We start from the raw sequence: 16,223 nt of genomic DNA, 5'->3' as shown, positions 1-16,223 counted from the left end.
GCTCTAACCTGGGACACCTCCCTGCTAACCCACCCCATGTACAGGCTGAGGAGGCCCCTTTATAGGTCAGGCCAGGATGGGGATGGCAATGAGCTGAGGGACAGAAGCCCTGCTGCCCAGCCTGGCCTCACACTCACTCCTTCCCTCCTTGGTCAAGTTCTGCCCCAAAGAGCCCAGGGACTAGTGGGCTCCATTCCAGGACTTGACCCACTTTCCTCTGTTTTCTGGGCACCTAATCTCTCGGGCCTTCCCTTTACCTGCCATGAAATGAAGAAACTTATATTGATATAAGAAACACTTTTTTTCACATTACATAATACAAAATACTGTAAGAGTCTTATTAATGAGAGAGACTCCATGGGGTCTCAGTGAGTTAACTTTGGTGTAGGAGCCTCATGTGTTCCTCTGTGGGAATCCAAGGGAAAATTTTTGGCTAACCTATGACCTCTATCATGTGCAACTATATCCAAGTCTGAATTAGCAGATTCCTAATTTCGCCAAACAACAGACAAGACTAGTTTACAAATCCTGCCACACCACGCGTCCAGGAGAGGTGGGTTGGGATGAAAAAAAACAAACTAGAAAAGATAGTAATAACAATAGGATTAAAGGTTTGGGTGCTCAACTGAACTTAGTGCCAGAAGCATCACCTGTTGCCATGATGACCCAACTACACTAATAGGGATGCAGGAGGCATCAGTCTTGATTCCTAAATACACAGGAATCTGGTGGCTGTGAGACATCACATAGGTTTGTCTGGACACTGACCCTTTTCAAATGCAATAGACCTTACACTTTACTGTTACACTCCTTTTTGTAAGAAGACTGTGGGCTAGGCCAGGGTATTTCAGTCCTGGGATAAGTATAAGAATCACCCCTGTCTTGCCTCCTGCCCAGTGTATATGACCTGTCTGTGCTGGGCTGGGGAGGGCAGGGCCAGCAGCTGCCCATAGGAGGCTGAAACCCTGGTCCACACCCTTTCTCAGGTGACAGGTGCTGTGGGGTGACCTGACCTGCAGGAGGGAAGCTCCTGGTCTGAGTCCTCCTCCACCAGCAGGGGGCAGTAGAGCTACATCAGGAGCTGCAGGACGGAGGCCGGGGCTGCCCAGGGGGAGCCTCACAGGGACACCAGGCCTGGGGGGCAGCAGGTGTACAATTTTCCATCCTCAGAAGAAAGTGGGGACAATCCAACCTGTCTCCACAGGCTGCAGCGACCACATTCTGAGGTTCTGACTCGGTGTCACCCAGAATATTGACAGGAGTCCTGACACACTGAGCAGGAAATGAAGGTCCTCTACCTACCAGCGTTCCCAGGGACTGACTCCTCTGTGCTGGCCACATCCACGGATGCCCTGACCGCTCATCCTCTGCCTCATCTTTGCCACCTACAGGCCAGCTCGGACCCTGGGCTGCAGCTGCTTGCTCAGGAGCAGCTGAGGGAGAGAGCAGCAGGCAACCGGGAGCTGCTGGTTCCTGGAAGGAGCGTCAGCAACCTGCTTATGAGACTGTCACCAGAGTAAAGTGGATTCTCCCAGCCTCAGGCCACAGCTCTGGTCCACGGGCTGTTCTTGGTTCAGTGACAGCATCCAGCTCCCTTCAGGGACCCCAGAGCTCACGCCTTGTAGGAACGTGTGACCTTGGTGACCCATACAAAAACCAGGAAGCTTAAAATTTGCTTCCAGTGGTGTTTCATCCTTTTCACATGTCTATATAAAACACTGATGAAAACATTAAAAGGAACCAAAGGGTTGACAATACCAATTTCTGCTCTCTTGTGGGATGGGGGAGTCATAGAGATAGAAACTCCACATGTAAGTAGACATACTTTGTGGTGAATCTCCAACAGCAGGTGGTGTTTATTGAGCAAGCCACCAAGCAGAAGGTGATGAATGAACTTCAGAATGAGAGAGTTTTCCATTCTAATGACATACCAAGGATGGGACCAGAGTGTGTCTGTGGGACACAGAGGGGACATGAGGCAGGAGCGGGGGAGGGAATGGGGCTGCAGGACCACCTTTCCCTGAATCAGGTGTTGTCTGTCTCTCAGACAGCCCAGCTCACACCAGGGCCAGGCTCCTACAAGACCCTGAGTCAGGGCACCAGGACCCCAGGCAGAGTGGGTTGGAACAACGGTCTTATGGTCAGATCCCGGAAATTTCACTGTGATGCCAGACCTTGGAAACCAAGTCTGATTTTCAGACCAGAAAGTTCCTTGCAGGAAGCTAGGGCTGCTCTCTTCCTCCCTAGTCACATGTTCTGAAATCACAAGTGACTAATCCATTTGGAGCCCCACAGAACAATAAATTTGCATAAATACTGACAATCACCTCCCCAAGGGCCTGGAGAGAAAAAGAAAAGCCTGGGTGAGACTGCCCTGCTGCCCTGCTGTGGAGTCTCAGCAGGCAGAGCTCTGGGAGTCTCCACCATGGCCTGGACCCCTCTCCTGCTCCCGCTCCTCACTCAGTGCACAGGTGCTGCTCTGGGGCCCTGGGCACAAGTTCAACCACCACAGGACCTGACTTGGGCCCACCCCAAACCCTGAGCCCAGCCCCAGCACAGCATCAGCAGTGGGTCCCTGGACATGAGCCTCTGGACCTCAAACCAACCTCTCCTCTCCTGTCTTTTCAGGTTCTGTGGCCTCCAGTGGGCTGACTCAGCCTCCCTCAGTGTCGGTGGCCCTGGGACAGACGACCACGATCACCTGCTCTGGAGATGTACTGAGGGAAAGATATGCATATTGGTACCAGCAGAAGCCAGGCCAAGCCCCTGTGCTCCTAACTACTAAAAATACTGAGCGGCCCTCAGGGATCCCTGACCGATTCTCCGGCTCTAACTCGGGGAACACAGCCACCCTGACCATCAGCAGGACGCAGGCAGAGGACGAGGCTGACTATTACTGTCAGTCCTATGACAGCAGTGGGAACGCTCACAGTGACACAGGCAGATGGGGAAGTGAAACACAAACGCCTTCCCTGTCTGTGTCACACTCTCCTCCAGCCACAGAAGGACTGTGGACAAGCAATGAGCAGGTCTGACCCAGGCTCCCAGATCCCAGGTCTCCCGAGATCCACTCTGCCTTCTAGGCTGGCTCTGCACAGGGAGGGTCAGGAGTGCGTTCAGAGCTGACAACACCAGGCTGCCTGGGTTCTGAGAACCCGGGTACGACCTGGGGATAGAGGGCCTGGGTGGAGGAGACAGAAGGAGGTTTTTGTCCAGTGTCACTATCTCTGCATTTTTATATGGTGGTCACTGGGCCACTGTTCATGCCAGTCACCAGGATGAGAGTCCCCAATGTTCCCATGAGCTGAGCTCCTGATGACCTGGCATCATGACCCACCTCCACTTGAGAGGAGCAGAGGGTACAACAGTCACAGTGTTGTCATCCATACCCCCACATCTGGGTTCACACACCACTGCTGCCTGGAGGCCCTGACAGCTCACAGGGGTCCTCCCCACTGGGAAGTGCTCTTGGTTCAGACAACTGCCTCCCCAGGTTTCTGCCCCTTCTCAGAGAGGTTCAGGTGAATGCCGGCCTGAGTGAATGAAGGCCCTGCCTCAGGCTCAGATGTCCTGAAGGTCCCAGCTTTAGAGCTCCCTGCAGGAATCATGTGATGCATCCCTCTGTGTGGGTCACTCTCCTGCCCAGTCTGGCCTCCCTCCTCCTTCCAGATCTCCTGCACATGCACTTCTCCATCTCAGAGTCTGCTTCCAGAAACCTAATCCATGATGGCCGGCATCTCCGACAGGGTCCCCAGGGACCTGAGGAGGCCACTGTATACACACGAAGCTGGAGTTCCTCCCCCAAACCCCCAATGTGCATGTCAGATCCTCAGACAGATCAGATTGTTACTTGTCATTTTACACAATGGAAAAAAGATCCAGATACACCAGGTGCTCTTAGTTCTGAAAGACAGTGGCAGAGTCACATCCATTTTCTGGTGAATGGGGGACACTGGGGCAGCTGCCTCCTCCTACAAAGTGACCAGAAGATGGGGCGCCTGGGTGGCTCAGTCGGTTAAGCGTCTGACTTCGGCTCAGGTCATGATCTCGCGGCTCATGAGTTCAAGTCCCGCATCGGGCTCTGTGCTGACAGCTCGGAGCTGGGAGCCTGCTTCGGATTCTGTGTCTCCCTCTCTCTCTGCCCCTCTCTCACTTGCACTCTGTCTCTCTCTCTCTCAAAAATAAACATTAAAAAAAATTAAAAAACAAAAACAACAACAAAAACAAAAAAGCAAAGTGACCAGAAGATACACAGACTCATAAGTGAGACACAAAATGAGTGCTGCCTCACTTCTACCCACCAATTCTTGCATAAGAATTTCTCTTCCCACCTACCCTCCCCAGAAATATAGACAGAAAACAATTCTGTGACATACAGTTCAGCCTGTCAACGTTGACACTTAATAAGCCACCACAGTCCAAACTCGCTCAACTGAAATCCACTCAGATCCACACGAACCAGTCTCTAAACAAAGAGTGCATTGGTAGTCATGCTTCCACCTAATAAGATAAAACCATCCCACGAACAATTACAAACATGCTCACCCTTTTCCCCAAGAGGGTACGATATACACATTTTTCTGCTAGAGATATTTATTTTTATCCCTGTGGATTTGATATCTTGCAACTTCCATATTGAGATGTAAATTACAGTGAGCACACCTGATGTTAGGTGATAATGGGATGACATAGAACAAAGCAAAATCCTATGAATAATTTGCCTGCAAACATGTTCATATCAACACAAGGAAGAAACGCTTGTTACCACTACCTGTGGTTGGAGTGGTGTCTGTAATTACCTTCTTCACTACTCACTCCATATCCCCTTCCCTCAGCAAACACCTGAGCTAGTTGCCATCGTTTCCTGTTGGTAGGACTAGACCTTCATTCTGGAACGTTCATCCATTATCAGACCTGTGGAATTGGACTGTGACTCATGCATGACTATAATCACAGACCCAGGGAGTATCAGGGGATCTCCTGAACCCATATTCTCCTGCTTACCCCAGTGGTGTAACAGAGACCCCATTGCTCCATGACAGACCTCATGAAACACCCCAGGCGGTGCCGCTACTTTGAAATACTACCAGGAGGAGTCAGAGGGAGCCACGGCACACTCTCTACAACCAGAGCAGCACAGTCCATGTCCCGTTGGGATTTCACCTCCTCCTCAACACACAACACATGTGACTGGTGAAAAAGGCCCCATTTAAACCATGTTTTCCAAATCATTACAGGACCTAGAAACTGAACAAAGCTCGGGTGACCACAGCAGGAAAGTTAAGCCTCAAGTCCCAGGTGGCCGAGTAGAACCAGGAGAGACAAGCAAAGGAAGTGAGATTTTCCGTGTGGCCTAAACCAGAGCAAGTGGAGCTCAGTAAGCACAGAATCCCCTGAGGCAGGGTGGGGGCGAGCAGGGGCTGCTCCACCAGATGCACCTGCAGCAGGTCTGGTGGCGCCTGGGCATCTGCATGTGGAACAGCTCCCAAGTGAGCCTATGGTGCTGGTCCTCCCAGGACCACATTCTGAGTGGCTTCACTCCTATTCATCTGTGGCTCCCAGCATAGGTGAACGGCCCCCCAGGGCGGCACAGTTGTGACACAGGTGTCCTGCTCTCCCTCCCACCCAGGATTTACAGGGTCAGGGCCCTGCCCTCACCCCTGTCCACATTGCTCGCCCACCCCCATCAGGCCCGTAGACAGTCTGTCCTGACTCAGCCTCCCTAGGTGTCTGGGGCCTCTGCACAGATGGTTACCATCTTCTGTGCTGAGGCAGCAGGGACCCTGGGGAGATAATAATGTCTCCTACTACCAACGGCTCCTGGCACAGCCCCACGTGCCTGAGAAGAGGGGTCAGGAATCACACTTCACAGAACCAGATTCCAACTCTAGCAGCACACACTCTATAAGCTTCCCCGGGCTCCTGCCAGGCCCTGAGTTGATTATTATCATGCTTCCTACGCAAGATGAGGAGGGGGCTCTTTCCCAGAGATTCCCAATGAGGAGAAAGTAAGACCAAAGCCACCCTGGGCTGGCACTGCTCCCCTGCTGTGCCCTGTTCTGTGTCAGTCCCCCTGGCATGCGACATCTTGTACGTTCAAGACTGAAGAAATGTGGCCCTTCCTTGCTTACCACGTGGCAAAGTGGAAGCATCAGCTCAAAGAGCCACCTGGGCAGGAGGCTGTGTCCAGTCTGTGGTCCGTGTGCTCAGACACCTGCCTGATCTGTTCAAATGGCTGGGACAGTGCAGGGCTGTCACTTGAGAACCCGCCTCTAGCTACACACCCGTCCTGGGACAGGTGCCATCTGTCCAGATGTGCAGGTCTACCCTCTCTTCCCAGTAGCAAGGAGAGGCCTGGGGAGGGTGGATCCTGGCCTTACTTGTGTGTAGCCTGACATGGCAGATCCTGTGCGGTCCCTCCACCCTTCAGAATGACAGAAGTGGCATACAGCCCAGCTCTGGAGTCCTGAAGGACACCGAGCCCTAGCCTTCGATTCCTCACACATCCTCATAACGTCCTTTCATCTCCTGTCCCCATGTTCCCCTGGCTCCCTGCCCCTCAGCCCTCCCAGGGAGTCTATGCTCCCCCAGTTACCAGAAAATCGTGCTTCCCTCTCCATTCACAGTACTTGCTCAAGATGTCCAGGCAAAGCCCTAAGACTAACAGGCCCGTGCTGAATATTCCCCCAGGACCCACATACAACCCTTTGCAATGTTCTTTACACACAGAATAGGATCTCACGAGGGGCTCCTGGGTGGCTCAGTTGGTTAAGCGCCTGACTTTGATATCAGCTCAAGTCACGATCTCAGGATTTGGGAGGGATTTGTCTCCCTGCATCCAGCTCGGCACTAACAGCTCACAGAGCTTGCTTGGGATTCTCTCTCTCCCTGTCTCTCTGCCACTCCCCTGCTTGTGGGCAGACTCTTTCACTCTCCCTCTCTCTCTCTCAAGAAACAAACAAACAAACAAAAACGAATAGGATCTCATGAAAGCCACCCTCACACTTAGTTCAGTCCTGTGAGGGAAGATGGTGCCAGAAATCAGGCCCTGACACGCTGACTGAATATACACTGTGCATGCAGATAACTCCCACTGGACACTGCAGAACGTTCTTTGGGACCAGACAGGCACTCAGACCCGGGGCCTCCTCCTGCTAGTCACTTCCACGTGCCCAGGGAAAGTCTGCAGCTCCATTCAGGCAGGAGCAGGGTCAGCCCCACCCAGCCTTCCTCCAGCCCCTCCAGCAGGGAAGGAGCCCACCTCTGTGTGTGCTTAGAGACCGTGTCCTGACCCATCACCTGGACCCCACATGCTTTCTCCTCCCCTCTCTCCTCAGTGAGCACGTGATGTCTAATTCAGCCTATTCTATTCACTAACAATCATTGCTTCCATTATGTGATTAGTTAGCTTGTTGGTTAATTAGTCATGTGACTTATGACCTTGTGTGTCTGGGGGGGGTGGGGAGTAAGGCATGTGACTATAACGATAATGCTTATGTACAGACTCAGAGGTTATGTTCCCCGCAGGGACTGACCCTGCTGTCCCCAAACACACACCTGCCACATGTTCCTTCTTCCCATCCTGACAGCAGCTCCAAGGTCACTCTGCAGAGAGGCCTCTTCCAACGTCTCACCACATAGCACCTGCCTGTCATTTCTTCTGATCTCCATCTTAATGGCCTACTACTGAATGGTTTTCTCCCTGCCATTATTTTATTAATTCACTGATTGGTGGTAATCATTTCCCTACTAGTCAGTAACATTTTCATGTAAAACATACACATGATAATCAGAAACAGGAACAAAGTCTGGAGTCAGATGGCTCTTCTCCAGACACTCACCAATTCCAAGAATTCCCAACTATGTTCATTTTTTGTCCCAACAGCCCAGCTACGGAGCTTTGCTTTCTTTCTTGCTGACAATAGACAGGTGCCTGCTGCAGCTCCAGCTGTCACACCCGTGCTCAAGAGGAAAGGCACTCCACAAATCTGGTCTCTTTCCTTACTTCATGACAGCAAAAGTCCCCAAACAGATCCCCAGCTGAATGACATATCTTGGCCAGTGCTGAGCAACAGGGTCCATCCTGGCCCAGAGGGACATGGGAATAGCAATGGCTTGGCTTTCAAATGAATGTAGAACACAAGACGTAGGTAGAAGGCGGTAGAGACGTCTGCTGTGTCACCAAAACAAGTGTGTCCACTACGCCACCCCTCCCACAGCACGGAAATTCTGGGAAAGAAACTGTGCCTTCTTCGTAGAGATTTCCCAGGATGGAAAGTCAGCCAGACCGAAGTGGGTCTGAATAAATGTTTGTTGAGTGTGTGTTCTCCTGTCTCTGTCCTTGGAACACTAGCCACCATGGCCCTATTTGGTGCACCAGCTGACAGCACTAGCAAGAGGCAGTCCCCGAGTCCTGTGTCACCTCCTGCAAGGCCCAGAGCCACACCCATGACCACCCACCTCCCCAGAGACGTGGGCAGTAAAACCTCAGATGGGCCTTACCTGCTCCTCCCATTGGCCTGTTCCTATTTTCATGGATACTCTCATCTCCTGAAGTCTGGCCTTGAGAGTGGCAGAGGCCATGTAGAGAAGAGCAGTTCCTCCCCTGGGGACAGCAGTGCATCAATCAGGGAATCCTACTCTGAGCTGTGGGTTCTGAACCTCCAGCGGGGCAAAGGACTTCCCCGCGCCTCCAGCAGCCAGTGTGGAGCCACCACCAGAGGGCAGCAGAGATCACCCAGCAAAGCCACCTGCACACAGGGAGGCTCCAGGTATCAGGGGTTCTAACAAGGAGGGAGGGCTGCTCACCAGGACCTGAGACCTGTGGGAAAGATGTAGTTTCTACAGCACCACCTCTGACTCTGATGTAAAATTCTGACTCGCTGTCTCTCAGTTCTGTGCCTTGTAGATTTGTCTCTGTCTCTAGCACAGGTCCAGTACTTCGTGCCTCTCCAGCCCGACCCATTCCTGCTAAACGCAGCCACTGTCAAACCTTGCTAAAGCTGGGTCTATCCCTGGCACTGAGCACACCCTCAGAGTACTGAGGCATAGGCTCGATAACCTGTCCTCGGGACAGAAACCTACAATACCTCAATGGCTCCTTAAAAATCCATGTGTACTTGGCAAGGGAGGAATTCGGTTTGGGTTCTGGCGTTCCTCAACAGAGATATAACTTAGGAACCACACTGACCTAAGCCACCCTATACTGCCTGCAGAGGAAACGTGCTCATGGGTTCAGAAAATGCAGACAAACGCCACCTGTGAGCTCAGCCAGGACAAGCCACCCCAGGAGCGAGGTCAGGACACGGAGAGACACGGAGTGTGGACCCAGCCTATGCGACCAGAGTGTAAAACAGAATTCCCTGGGCTGAGACCTCCCTGAGAGGTCTGCAGGGCTGTCCCTCCCCTCTCTGGCCCCTTGGGGCTGAGCCCTTCTCTGAAACCACAAAGCTCCTCAGCAGCAGCCCCTGAGCCCTGGCTGATTTGCATAACCAGCAGGTCTCTCCAGCAAGGGGATAAGAGAGACTTTGCCCAGCCTTGGGTCTTGGTAGCAGAATCAGAGTGCCTCCACCATGGCCTGGACCCCTCTCCTCCTCGGCCTCCTCGCTCACTGCACAGGTGCTGCACCCAAGCTCAGACCCACTGCAGACCCAGGGATCTGGGGCAATCCAGGCCCTGACTCTGAGCTCAGCAGGGGGCTGCTTGTAGGGGGAAGGATGGTTATGACCCTGCTGCAGGATGAGAGACTGGAGGGGTGTAATCTCCCCAAATCCTCACTGGCTCTGTGTGACCCTGAGGCGCTACACCTGCCCAGAGAAAAATGAAAATGGACCCCTTTGTTCAAAAGCTCCATACACCAGCCAGGCCTATTGGCCTCAGGGGCTGAAATGACTGGAGGGTGGAAACAGGGGGCCCAGATCCCTGGAGCTCAGGCCAGGTAGGTGAGGGTCTCCTGAGATGAGATCCACAGCTGAAATCTCCCTTTTCTCTCTTGACGGTTCCGTGGCTTCCTATGAGCTGACTCAGCCCCCCTCAGTGTCTGTGACCCTGGAACAGACGGCCAGAATCACTTGTAGAGGAAACAACATAGGAAGGAAGTATGTTCAATGGTACCAGCAGAAGTCAGGCCAGGCCCCCATGCTGGTCGTCTGTAGTAACAGCAACCGGCCCTCGGGGATCCCTGGCTGATTCTCTGGCACCAACTCAGGGAAAATGGCCACCTTGACCATCAGCAGGGCCCAGGCCAAAGACGAGACTGACTATTACTGCCAGGTGTGGGACAGCAGTAGTGATGCTCATGGTGACACAGGCAGAGGGGGAAGGGAGTTGAAAACCCCTTTCACCATCTGTGTTACACTTTTCTCCAGCCCCAGAAGGCCTGTGCACAAAGCAATCAGAAGGTCTGACAGAGGTGTCCAGACCCAAGGTCCCCTGACCTCCCTATATACCCACCCTTCAGGTGGTATCTCCAGAAGTTGTATCAGGGTTGATTTGTAGATCCTGAGATTGTCTGGGCCAGACTGTGTGTGAGAACAAAGGGACTGGCTGGAAGGACAAACAAAAACACCCATCCACTTCTCATTACCACTGCATTTCCGTGTGGTGGCCATAGCCCATTCCTTCATTCAACTGACCAGTATTAGAGTCCAGAATTTCCCAGCTCAGCTGAGCTCCAGAAGCCCTGCCACCATGACAGCTGGGGATTCTGAGTGGAGCACACTAGTGCATTACCCACTGTGGTGTCACCCCCCTCCTGGGCTCACACATGCACCCACCTCTGCCTGGAGCCCCTGACAGCTCACAGGGGTCCTCCTCACTGCGAAGTGCCCTTGGATCAGAAAACTGCCTCCCCAGGTTTCTGCCCCTTCTCAGAGAGGTTCAGGTGCATCCTGGCCTGAGTGAATGAAGGCCCTGCCTCAGGTTCAGATGTCCTGAAGGTCTCAGCTTTAGAGCTCCCTGCAGGGATGGAGGCCTCATCTGATGTCTCACTGCACGTGGGTCACTTCTCCTTCTGCCCAGTCTGACCTTCCTCCTCCTTCCAGATCTCCTACACATGTACTTCTCCATCTCAGAGTCTGCTTCCAGGAACCCAATCCAGGCTGGTGGGCATCCCTGACAGGGTCCTCAGGGACATGAAGAGATCACTATATACCCACATCTGGGGTTTCTCCCCCTTGTTCCCCAATGTGCTTGTCCAATCCCCAGATAGATCAGATTGGCCCTTGTATTTTTATACAATGAGAAAAGATACAGACACACTAGGTGCTCCGGGTTCTGACAGACAGTTGGAGAGTCACATCCATCCTGATGGTGAATGAGGGACATTGGGGCAGTTGCCTCCTCCTACAAAGTGACCAGAAGATACACAACCACGGACTGAGACACAAAATGGGTGCAATGTCACTTCTACCTCCCAAATCTTGCACAAGAATCTTTCCACACCCACCCTACCAATAAATATAGATAGAAAACTATTCTGGGAAATACAGTTTCAATGCTGTCAGTTAATAAGCCACCACAGTCCCCCATCATCCACATGAAATCTATCCACATCCCCAGAAACCACAGTCTGCAAATAAAGAGAATATCAGTAGCCATGCTTCCACCTAATATGATAAAAATATCCAGTGAACAATTAAAAACACGTTCATCCTTTCCCCTAAAGAGGATACAAAATACCTTTTTCTCTACTAGCGATATTTCTCATTGTCCCAGCTAATTTGATATCCTATAACTTCATATTGATACATAAAGTTAACTATTGTGAATACATCTGATGCTAGATGGTAATAGTATGACCCAGGAGAACAAAACAGAAATATAGGATTAATATGTATCCAAACATATTCATATCAACATAAGGAGGAAACACTTGTTCCTTCTATTGTCCTCATTTCTGCCACTACATGTGGTCAGTGGTGTCTATAATTACATCTTCACCACCCACTCCAGATTCCCCTTCCCACAACAAATACCTGAGAGAGTCGTCATCCCTGCCAGTTGCGATGACCAAAACTCTATTCTGGAACATTCACCCATTATCAGACCTGCTGAATTGGAATGTGCTGATTTTTTCTTTTTTTTTTTTTTTTACTGTAATCATAGTCCCAGATAATATTAGGGGATCTCCTGAGTCCATACATAAACCTGCTTCCCCAATTGTGTAGGAGAGACCCAACTGCCCCTTGATAGACATCGGAATCACCAACCCAGTGCCCCCTACTTTTCCTGGTGATTCACTGCCAGAAAGACACAGGAGGGGCCATGGCACCCTCTCAACCATCAGTACAGAGCAGCCAAGATCCCGCTGGGTATCATCCCATTCACAACACACAACCCATGTGGCTGATGAAAAAGTCTGTTCCTAAACCATTTTTTCCACATCACTACAGGGTCTACAATCTGTATCAAGCTCAGTTGATGAGGGCAGGACAATTAAGCCCAAGAACCAGGTGACCTAGTAGGACCTGGGGAGACAAGGAGAGGAAGTGAGATGTTCCAGGGTGGCCCAGACCCCTGGCCTGTGACACTCAGTGAGCACACAGTCCCCTGAGGAAGGGGGGGGGGGTCTTCACAAGATGCAGCTGCAGGCGTGGCAGGTCTGGGTGGGGCCCCGGGCATCTGCATGTGAAACAGCTCCCAGGTGCCTGTGGTGCTGATCCTCCCAGGACCACATTCTGTGTGGCCTTACTCCTGCTCCCTGGCTCCTCCCAGCACAGGTGAGGGGCCCACAGGGAGGCACAGTGTGTGGCACAGGCACCCTGCTCTCTCCCACCCAGGGTCCCTGGGGTCAGGTGCTTGCCCTCACCTCTGTCCAAATTGCTCCCTCCCCTCAGTGCTAGACCAGTCACTTCTGACTCAGCCTCCCTTTCTTCCTCCAGGCCCCTCCCCTCTCCTGTCTTAGGAGTTCCATGCCTCCCCTGACCTGAGGCTGCCTCCATCCCTGTCAGTGGCCCTTGGGAAGCCCAGGATTCCCTGCTCTAGGGGTAAGCTCAGGCATGAACATGCATCTTGGTACCAGCAGAAGGAAAGCCGGGTACCCAATCTGGTATGCAGATATGAGCAACCATCTGGGTCTGATTCTGAGGATGCAATTTAAGGACATGGCCCCCTGAGCATGACCAGGACCAGAAGGGCCTGGACCAGGCTGTCCATTGCTGTGTCAGCTATCATGGCAGCAGAAATGGCTGGCAGTGACTCACAGTGACACAGAAGGATGGGGGATGGGACACAATCCTCCTGTCACAGCCTGCCTCTCATTCCCACCTGCCCTCTGAGCAGCTGTTGGTCAGGCCTTAGGATCAGGTATTCTCCCTGGTCCTGGCCTGACCCTCCAGTGTGGGAGAATCCAGTAAGTTCTCTGTGCTCTGGTCTGTGTTTATCCTAATGAACAGAGTTGGGGGCTATTCTGACTATTTGGATTGTAATTGAGTATTATGGTTGATAGTAAAGATTTGGGGTTTCATTAAATATCACACGGGTCCCAGATATAATCACATGTTACTCAGGAGGGGAGACAGCTGTCCCAACAGCACAGTCCTGCGGAAACTCCTCCTCTCCTTGGATACAGGCAGCCTGCACGGGCCACAGGGGCCATGTGTACTCGCTTTCCTCGATGAGGCATCCCCACATCCGGAAGGACTGCCTGATGCTTCATGAAGAGGGGACCAGGCCCCTGCTGCCCCAGGCCCTTCCTTAGATTTTACACAAACTGTGGAGGAAGTGCAGCCGCCATCTTGGATCCCACCTGGGGACTTTCTCCTGGCACCACTGTCCTCTCACTGCCCCAAATCCCATCACCTGCACCAGGCAGGTCCGACCCTTAGCTCAGGACTGACCCACAGGGACTCACATCCACCCCCAGGCTGACCTTGTGTGGTGGCTTTGCCTGCATTCTGGTCCCAGCTGTCATTCTGAGGGAGGAGACCTTATCCAAGACATGAATAAGTTTTTTTCATAAATTGAATTTCTCTTCACAAATCTTTGACTTGTGGTTTTGAAATCAATTTTTAGAGCAATTTCATGAGGTCAAAACGACAGATGAGGAATGTTTTAAGAGGGAAAGCAGATGCTTCCCCAGTTTCCACTCCTGGCTTGAATCAGAGCAATACCTTCATGGGAGCAGGGAGACACAGGACAGAGAATCATTTTCTCCTCACAAAAGCATCACAAGTGCAATTGGAATATTTCCTCTAAAATTTATTTATTACTTATTGATATGAGGAACTAAGTAAAAAGATAATTTTTGGTGGGATTCCCTATGACTGAAATGATATTTCCAGGGAATTTTCAGGTTCAAGGATCATGAACGGGTCACTATAGAGTTATTCTCCAGAGATTCTCACCATAGGCTTTGTCAACAACATGACTTAATGGGCTGGCACGTCCCTAGTCCAGGTGGTCCCATGCCAAGTGTAGCAGCGCTCCCCATAGGCAGCTTCCAGATCTGAGAGGAAGAAGCTGTCTCCTTCAGGACCTGGAACATTCTGGCTGAAGTTGTTCCACATCCCCTCTCAGCCTGTGCAGCCTTCCTCACCTGGTGCAGGTGACTGCTGCTGCCTGGCACCTGCAGCCTCTGCTCTTCTCTCTGCCTCTCAGGGACTGGGGACCTGCAAGCCTCTCCCAGCTTCCCTTCCCTGTCAGGTGCACCCCTCCCTCATGTTCCTGTTCAGCTCAGCCAGTCTGTGGGGCGTTGGGGAAAACAGTGCTAGGTCATCCACGTGGGACAAAACAGGAGGACAGGACAAGCAACATGTGTAGCACCCTAGTCTCCCTGTGGCTTTTAGGTGTGTAAGCAGGGAGGAAAGGGACAATAATACTGCCCTGCTAATAACCACTGCCCTCAGCCCCCAGGTGACCTAGGAAGTTCCCAGGCACTGAGCACACTTGTGTCAAACCTGTTCCTACCTCAGCAGCCTCCTCCTGTTCGTGCCTAGCAGATGGCCTAGAGAACTTGACTTTTTACCTAGAAATTGCCTCTTACCACACCTGGCCACGCCCTTGTGCCCAGAATGCTCACCTTAGGAGAAAACTCCATATAGTCCCTGAACTGGGTTGGGATCCCAGGTCCTTCAGGTTTGTCCCATTCTTTCAGATCCTATATCCCCCTGCCTGTGCCTACAGAGGGCATGACTGGGCTCTTCCCACACACATTCCACTGCGTGTTTCTCTTCCTGACTTTAGCAGGGCCAGAGTTCCCTCCTCAAGAGGGATCTATGTCTAGATCATGCAGAATTCCTACGATGCAATGTGAGTCAAACTAATGTGGGTCTGAATAAATGTCTGTCTCTGTTTTGGGGGCATTAGTCCCCAGGCACCCCACCACACATTAGCCCTGTATCTGCAGTTGACACCAAAAAGAGCCACCCTGAGTCCTGGGTCCCCCATGTGACACTACCTGTGTGACCTCCCACTACCTCAGAGACAGGTGCAGGGATGCCTCAGTGAAACCTGTGCTCTCTTCCTCCAAAGGAGCCTGTTACATTTTCATGGGTAATCTAGGCCCCTCATGTAAGAATGCAAGGCGAGCTGGGGCACCTCGGTGGCTCAGCTGGTTGAGCATCCGACTTCAGGTCATGATCTCGAGATTCGTGAGTTCGAGCCCCACATCGGGCTCACTGCTGTCAGCCTGTCAGCACAGAGCCCGCTTTGGATCTTCTATCCCTCTCTCTCTCTGCTCCTCCCCTGCTCACACTCTCCTCGAAATAAATAAATATTTTTTTAAAAAAAAAGAATGTGAGGCAAGTAGAAGCCACGCATAGAAACCTCATTCCTCACTGTGGCAACAGTCCATGGAGCAGGAATCAGGACCTGAGCTGTAGGTTATGAATCTACACTTTACAAAGGAAGCCTCTGCAATCCAGCAGCCATTTGGAGTGGCCCCCAGGGGGCAGCAGAGATCACCTGCCAAAACCACACGTAGATCCGGCTCCTAACAGGCAAAGGGGTTTAGTAAGCAGGACCTTCGGGACAATTGTTCAATTATTTGCCATTTGTCTATAGTGTCATCCTTCACTCTCACGTTCAAATTCTTCAGGGTATGTGTGTGTTGGGTCCTGCTCATGAAGACACTGCCTATTTAACTAATACAGGTCCAGGCATTTTGTCTCCCACCAACCCATGCCCTAGCTCACCCTAATGAAACAAAATGCTGTCACTGCCCACAAACACCCATCCTCCCTAGGATCACACGTTTCCCCTCCCTCCCCTGTGCTGACAGACTC

At 51.9% G+C, this 16,223-nt stretch overlaps 2 protein-coding genes and 2 gene segments (V, D, J or C); all 4 read left to right on the top strand.

The window, feature by feature from the left end:
* The window catches only part of LOC124518350 (immunoglobulin lambda-1 light chain-like), a 677,956-nt gene that overhangs the window by 560,120 nt on the left and 101,613 nt on the right, over window positions 1-16,223 (top strand).
* LOC124518353 (immunoglobulin lambda-1 light chain-like) overlaps window positions 1-16,223 on the top strand; it is a 721,987-nt gene that overhangs the window by 636,880 nt on the left and 68,884 nt on the right. The gene's annotated exons all lie outside the window — the stretch shown is intronic.
* LOC124518352 (immunoglobulin lambda-1 light chain-like) overlaps window positions 1-16,223 on the top strand; it is a 550,070-nt gene that overhangs the window by 479,680 nt on the left and 54,167 nt on the right. The gene's annotated exons all lie outside the window — the stretch shown is intronic.
* The window catches only part of LOC124518351 (immunoglobulin lambda-1 light chain-like), a 345,374-nt gene that overhangs the window by 297,629 nt on the left and 31,522 nt on the right, over window positions 1-16,223 (top strand).

This window comes from Lynx rufus, unplaced genomic scaffold (assembly GCF_022079265.1).
Source record: "Lynx rufus isolate CCGP_SWC_20201006 ecotype Redwood Valley unplaced genomic scaffold, mLynRuf1.p SCAF_24, whole genome shotgun sequence".
In the NCBI taxonomy this organism is placed as follows: domain Eukaryota; kingdom Metazoa; phylum Chordata; class Mammalia; order Carnivora; family Felidae; genus Lynx; species Lynx rufus.
The sequence above is the reverse complement of the archived record's forward strand: the minus strand, read 5'-3'. Positions and strand labels throughout refer to the sequence as shown.